The sequence below is a fragment of the Rattus rattus genome, chromosome X (assembly GCF_011064425.1).
Source record: "Rattus rattus isolate New Zealand chromosome X, Rrattus_CSIRO_v1, whole genome shotgun sequence".
NCBI lineage: Eukaryota > Metazoa > Chordata > Mammalia > Rodentia > Muridae > Rattus > Rattus rattus.
Window position 1 is genome coordinate 84,591,520 of NC_046172.1, and position 7,035 is coordinate 84,598,554.

Below are 7,035 nucleotides of genomic sequence, written 5' to 3' on the forward strand. Positions count from 1 at the left end.
AGTTTTGACTAAGAAGCCAAAACCATCCAATGGAAGAAAGATAATATTTTCAACAAATGGTGCTGGTTCAACTGGAGGTCAGCATGTAGAAGAATGAAAATTGATCCATTCTTATCACCCTGTACTAAACTTAAGTGCAAGTGGATCAAGTACCTTCCACATCAAAAACCACACACACACTCAAACTAATAGAAGAAAAAGTGGAAAAAGAGTCTAGAGACACGGGCACTGGAGAAAATTTCCTGAACAGAACAACAATGGCTTATGGTATAAGATCAAGAATCAACAAATGGGGGGTTGGGGTTAGCTCAGTGGTAGAGCGCTTGCCTAGGGAAGCATAAGGCCCTAAGTTAGGTCCCAGCTCCAAAAAAAAAAAAAAAAAAAAACAAACTGGACAAATGTGATTTCATCAAACTACAAAGCTTCTGTAAGGCAAAGGACACTGTCCTTAAGACAAAACGGCAACCAACAGATTGGGAAAAGATCTTTACCAATCCTACATCTGATAGGAGGCTAATATCTAACATATATAAATAACACATGAAGTTAGACTCCAGAAAGTCAAATAATACTATTAGAAAATGGGGTACAGAGGTAAACAAAGAATTCACTTCTGAGGAATATTGAATGGCCGAGAAGCACCGAAAGGAATGTTCAACATTCTTAGTCATCAGGGAAATGAAAATCAAAAAAAGAAACAGTGAGACTCTATGTTACACTAGTCAGAATGGCTAAGATCAAAAAGTCAGGCAACAGCAGATGCTGGCGAGGATGTGGAGAAAGAGGAACACTCCTCCATTGTTGGTGGTATTGCAAACTCATACAACTTCTATGGAAATCATTCTGGAAGTTCCTCAGAAAATTGGACATTGCATTACCTGAGGACCCAGCTATCCTCCTAAGATATACCCAAAAGATGCCCCAACATATAACAAAGCCTTATTTATAATAGCCTTATTTATACGTAGCTGGAAAGATCCCAGACGCTCTTCAACAGAGGAATGGATACAGAAAATGTGGGTACATCTACAAAAATGGAATATCACTCACCTTTCAAAAACAATGACTTCATGAAATTCATAGGCAAACGGATGTACTTAGAAAATATCATCCTGAGTGAGGTAACACAATCACAGAAAAACATACTTCGTATGAACTCATTGATAAGTGGCTATTAGCCCAAATGTTCAAATTACCGAAGATGCACATAGCACATGAAACTCAAGAAGGATGACCAAAATACTGATGCTTCACTCCTTCTCTAATAGGGGAACAAAAATATCCATAGGAGGAGATAGGGAAGCAAAGTTTAGAGCAGAGACTGAAGGAACAGCCATTCATAGTGTGCCCCACTTTTGGCCCATATATATACAACCAACCAAACTAGATAACATGGATGAAGCTAAGAAGTGCATGCTAACAGGAACCGGATATAGATATCTCCTGAGAGACGTAGACAGAATATGTCAAATACAGGGGCTAATGCCAGCAGCGAACCACTGGACCAAGAATGGGACCCCTATTGTAGGAATTAGAGTACTGTCACCAAGTAACTGAGGGGACTCTTAAACCCTATAAGAACAACAATGCTAACCACAACCAGAGTTTCCCAGGGACTAAGCCACTACCCAAAGACTATACATGGACTGACCTGGACTCCAACTATATTGTGATATGAATAGCCTTGTTGGGACACCAGTGGGAAGGGTCCCTTGGTCCTGGGAAGGTTGGACCCCCAGGGGGGGATGTGGAGGCCAATGGGGGAGGATGGGACTGTAACACACATATAGAAGGGGAGAGGAAGGGTTAGGGGCCGATGGACAGGAAACTGGGAAAGGGAATAACATTTGAAATGTAAATAAGAAACACCCAATTTAATAAAAATGCAAGAAAAAATAAAACATTGTATAAATTCCATAATGAGAATTGTTCTATTAAAATAAATTGTTAGAAAATAACAGGAATTGGAAACATGAGTATATTCATCAGAAATTTAGTTTCTAACCAAAATGAAGAAAGGATTTGAAGATTAAAAGATGCTAAGGAATGCTGAAAAGAAAACAATTCTGTCTAAGCCTGTTTCTTTATTTTATCAATTAATATTATTTTCAAACATTAGAATAAATGAACATCATGTAAATGATATGCACATTTATATATATTTATATATGTCATTGAAGAAAGAGATATACGACACTTAGATCTTAATATACCTTGTAAAGCAGCCATGAAAGTTTAAAGTGATACTGTTTTCTGGCTAGTATGGGTACTACTCACATGGAGTTATTGGTAATATCATATGTTTTTATTTAGTACGTTAAGGGAGACACACATACTCTCCATCCTTTATGTTAGGAACTTTGATACACAAATGTTTTCGTTATATCTCATATATACATAAGGCATAGGGTAAAGTTTTTGGATTAATAATTTTAGTTGTTGATGTCTATGGAACTACTTTTCTATTCTTGAGTTAGGCTCATTACTTCTGAATATAAACACAAATGCTTCAAAGTGCCCACTGACATAGCAAAGGAAAATGCCCTTAAAGGTATGGTATGCTGTTGTATATATAGTACAACTATAAAAGCTATAACATATCTTCATAAAATCAATGTAAATGAGAAAATTATCATGGATGCAAATAAATGCAACATAATTGTGTGTTATGACATTTCTCAAGCTTGAGCTAATAAATTTTAAAATCTGTAGAAAATAGGTGGTATTATGTGAAAATATTAATTTCCTTGAATTAATTGTAGATGAGATTTCTAAAATGTTAAGTAGACCAATTGCAATCGAAAAGGGCCAGTCTTAATGCTATTACACCCAAAGGAACAGTTCCAAATGACTTGGCAAGATGATTTCAGGCTCTCAGTAAAATTTGCACTCTCTAAGTATTTCAATTATTCCTGAACATAGAAAATTAAAACTTCTAAACTGTTGCTATAAAATCAACATTATTTTGACACAAAACTGTAAAATGACATTCCCAGGGAAAACCAGTTTGCTTTTGCTTACTCATATAGATACAAGACTTTTAAGTAAATATGAACATTTATAATCTACTTGTAAAGAATAACAACACAGCAAGGGTAACACAAGATCTGCCTCATCAGGTGAAGGCACTTGCCTCTGAGCCTTATGATCTTAGTCTAATCTTTGAGAATTATATGGTGGAACAGGAGCATTGACTCATTTAGATGTCCTCTGACCTCTACACATACACATGGCACCCACATATCCATGCACCCATATATCCTTAAAATAAATAAGTGAATGTAAGCATAATTTAAATAATGCCACTTCAAAACGACTTAGGGTTCTTTCTAGGAACTTTTTAATAGCAAATATACATCTCTTGTCACAGTGCTTCCAGGTATAACATCCAGTAATCAAATTTCCCAAATGATAGAGTGGCTAAAATTTCCCCATCCCTTGTGTATATGTAAGAAATACTGAAAATATATGTGTAGCAAAGTCTCTAACATGAAGGATAGATAGTATGTGCATCCCCCTTAATGTGCTAAGTAAAACATATAAAATTACAAGTTGTGCCATGGAAATATACCCATACTAACCAAAAATAATATCAGTTATATGAAGTATTATTGTTAACTAAGTGAGATATAAAACAATGAGTTTTTTTCAATTGTATTTTATCATCAAGGGATTTTGATAATCTTTGTGCCTCTTAGTTGATTCTAAACTCAGCAGGTAACATGAGTTCTATTTATTCAATGGGTAGTTAAGTACAATTTTGGTGATATCATTTACAAATGCCTATGATATTTAGTGGATGATGCAAAGAAGTGAGACTGAAAAATCATTCCATAATGAGGAAGAGATGTATTCTGGAGTTCATATTATAAATAATTCTTTTTTTTTCCGGAGCTGGGGACCGAACCCAGGGCCTTGCGCTTCCTAGGTAAGCGCTCTACCACTGAGCTAAATCCCCAGCCCCTATAAATAATTCTTAAAGAGTGTGCCTGAGAGGCTCTGCCAGAGCCTGACCAATATAGATGTGTATGATCACCGCCAAATGTCAGACTGAGCAGACTGAGCACGGGGACCCCAATAGAGAAGTTAGGGCAAGGACTAGAAGAGCTGAAGGGATTTGCAACCTCATACAAGGAACGACAATATCAACCAACCAGACTCCCCAGAGCTCCCAGGGCCTAAACCACCAAGCAAAGAGTACACATGGAGGGAACCACCGATCCAACTACATATGTAGCAGAGAATAGCCTCATCTGGCATCACTGGCAGGGGAGACCCTTGGTCCTGTGGAGGCTTGGTGCCCCAGGATAGGGAGATGCTAAGATGATGAGATGGGAGTGTGTGGGTGGATGGGTGGGGGAGCACCCACATAGAAGCAAGTGGAGGGGTGACAAGATAGGAGGTTTGTGGAGGGGAAACCAAAAAGGGAGACAATACTTGAAATGTGAATAAATAAAATAACCAATAAACAAAAACAACAAAAAATGATTTTGCTTTTTACATTGTCAACTTATTTTTTTCTCTCTTCTTTAGACAGTTAATAGAATTTAGGAGAAACTGTTTATAATATCATTTAAGGCACAGATGGAAATTTTGCCAAAATAATCCTCCAGTTCCTGTGGTTCTTGCTTTAAATTGATTTTGAGATTAGTTTCTTTTTGTTTGTGTGCTCCTAACCAGGCCTATGTTAAATAAAAAAAATATTTTAGGGAAATATAATACAACAACTTATACACAAAATAATGTCCAGTCATGGTAGAAGCAGTAGTGAGTAATGAGGCATTGCAAGTAAAACTGGTTGGTTAAATTAGCTTGAATTTTACAATAAGCAGATTTCAATACTGCCTATAAAACAGTCTAGCTAGTTTGGCGTTTTATGCCAAATTAAAAGTATTTAATTGTTTGCTTTCTGAGACTAATGATGGAAATGAAGCAATACTTTATGAGCACCAAGCCTTTCGTAGGTAGGCAGTAGTTTATTATTGTTTTAGAAGTGTATATTCAAAAACATTTGTTGAATATATGATGTATAGCAAGTGTTAGGTGAAATATACAAATATAGGTTACGTTCTCTTATGTCTAGCACTTTATGATAAACTTAATGAAATACGTGATATGTTTCCTCCTCATTGTAAAGTCTTGGTATATGCTAAATAGTCCAAAGGAATACCTACTGATAGAGAGAGCCGTCATATAGAAAGGTGTCAGGTGGAAGGCCTAAAAATATATACTCTTCTCCTGCCATGTATATTAAGTAACTTATTTTAATTAAAGAGTCTGGTACCAGAACAAGAAAAAAATTCTGAGTTCAGATATACTTCACTTATTTATTTATTTATTTATTTATTTATTGTTTGTTTGTTTGTTTGTTTGTTTGTTTGCTTATTTGTTTTTTCTACTGGAGAAAGGACAGCATCTTTAACAAATAGTACTGATCAACTGGACAATGTGCAAAATAATGAAAATTGACATTCATTTTCTTCAGTTTTCATTTTACCTTTCCCCATATTCAAATAATATTTTTCCCATATACTTTAATTCTCAATGGCTTCACCTCCCACTATCCACCAATTTTCTACCCTCTCTTCCTATCTGGGTCCCACCCCTTTCTTTTTCCCATTAACAAACAAACAGGATTCTAAGGTTAATGATAAACTATAATATAATATGAAAGATAAAACAAAAAAATACATCAAAATAGGACAAACCAAACCAAAAAGGAAAGAGACCCTACAAAAAAGGGCACAAAAACAAAACAACAGCAACAACAACAAAACATATATAGATGCAGAGACCTACTACTTCTTACAATCTGGTGTCCCAAGGAAACACTAAATTGGAAACCACAATATATAAGGTAAATAAGTTATAAGAACTCATAGCCTATATAAATATATATATAATTTATATATAATTTATATATATATATAATTTACACGTGTGTGTGTGTGTGTGTGTGTGCTCACGCACACAAAATAAACTACACCTAGGTTATGAGATAAAGAACCTCCAAAAAGTCTAGTTTGTTTTCTGTTGGCCTTCTCCTGCTGGATCAAGTGGAAAATTCTTTTATTTTTGGAAACTTAGTTATGTCCTATGATGTTTTGCTGTGGTAGACATGTGAAAGAAGGTTGTGCTGAATCAGACACAGGTGAGAGGACGTTTTGCTGAAGTAGACACATGACAGCACAAGTAAGGCTTAGAAAGAATATAAATGACGTCACAGACATAGGGAGAAAAATCTGTTGGCTTGGTTCATGTTGCTTTGCTTCACGACTTTGTTGACTTACACTTATGTATTGTGTTGTTGATCTTTGTCATGACTTACTAGAGAGTAAGTCTCCAATGAATTTCTTATCATTTTCTGGTGGCTTGGGGGGGGGTGCTGGGGGTTGGTCAGTTTCTTCTAGATGGAACTGCCATTGCTGATTGGGAGTGGTGATTGTCAAGTGAACTGGACTGTTGCTGATGATTCATGTTGATATTTTGCTAGAGGACTGGACTGCTGAAAATAAAGGTGAAAATGACAATGAAACCCCCCCAAAAACTATTCCATTTCTAAACTGGTATATATCACATGTTGCCCTATTAACCTTCTTTTCCACTACCTCTATCAGGTGGCGGGCTAGATGGGAGGTTGAAGTATTTACTTATTTATAAAGTAGGTTTTAAATAACCCACGTTTATAGCTAAGTATACAAACTACTCTCAAGAGGGCATTGTTTTCTTAGTGGCGTCCATCCCTTCTGGCTCTTAATACTGTTCACCTCCTCTTCCCTTGGGCTACCTGATACCTGAGGAGAAGGATTTGATGGCGACACCCCATGTAGGTCTGAGTGTTTCAAGGTTTCTCATTCTCTGCTTCTTGTCTGACTGTGAATATCTGCATTTTGTTATCTGTTGGAGCAGAAATTTTGTCTGATGATGGCTGAGCTAGGCATTGATATATGAGCATAGCAGAGTCCCATCAGGCTTCATTTAATTGATACTTCTAAAGAAGAGTAGTATTTGATTTTACATAGTTTCTCAGCTAGG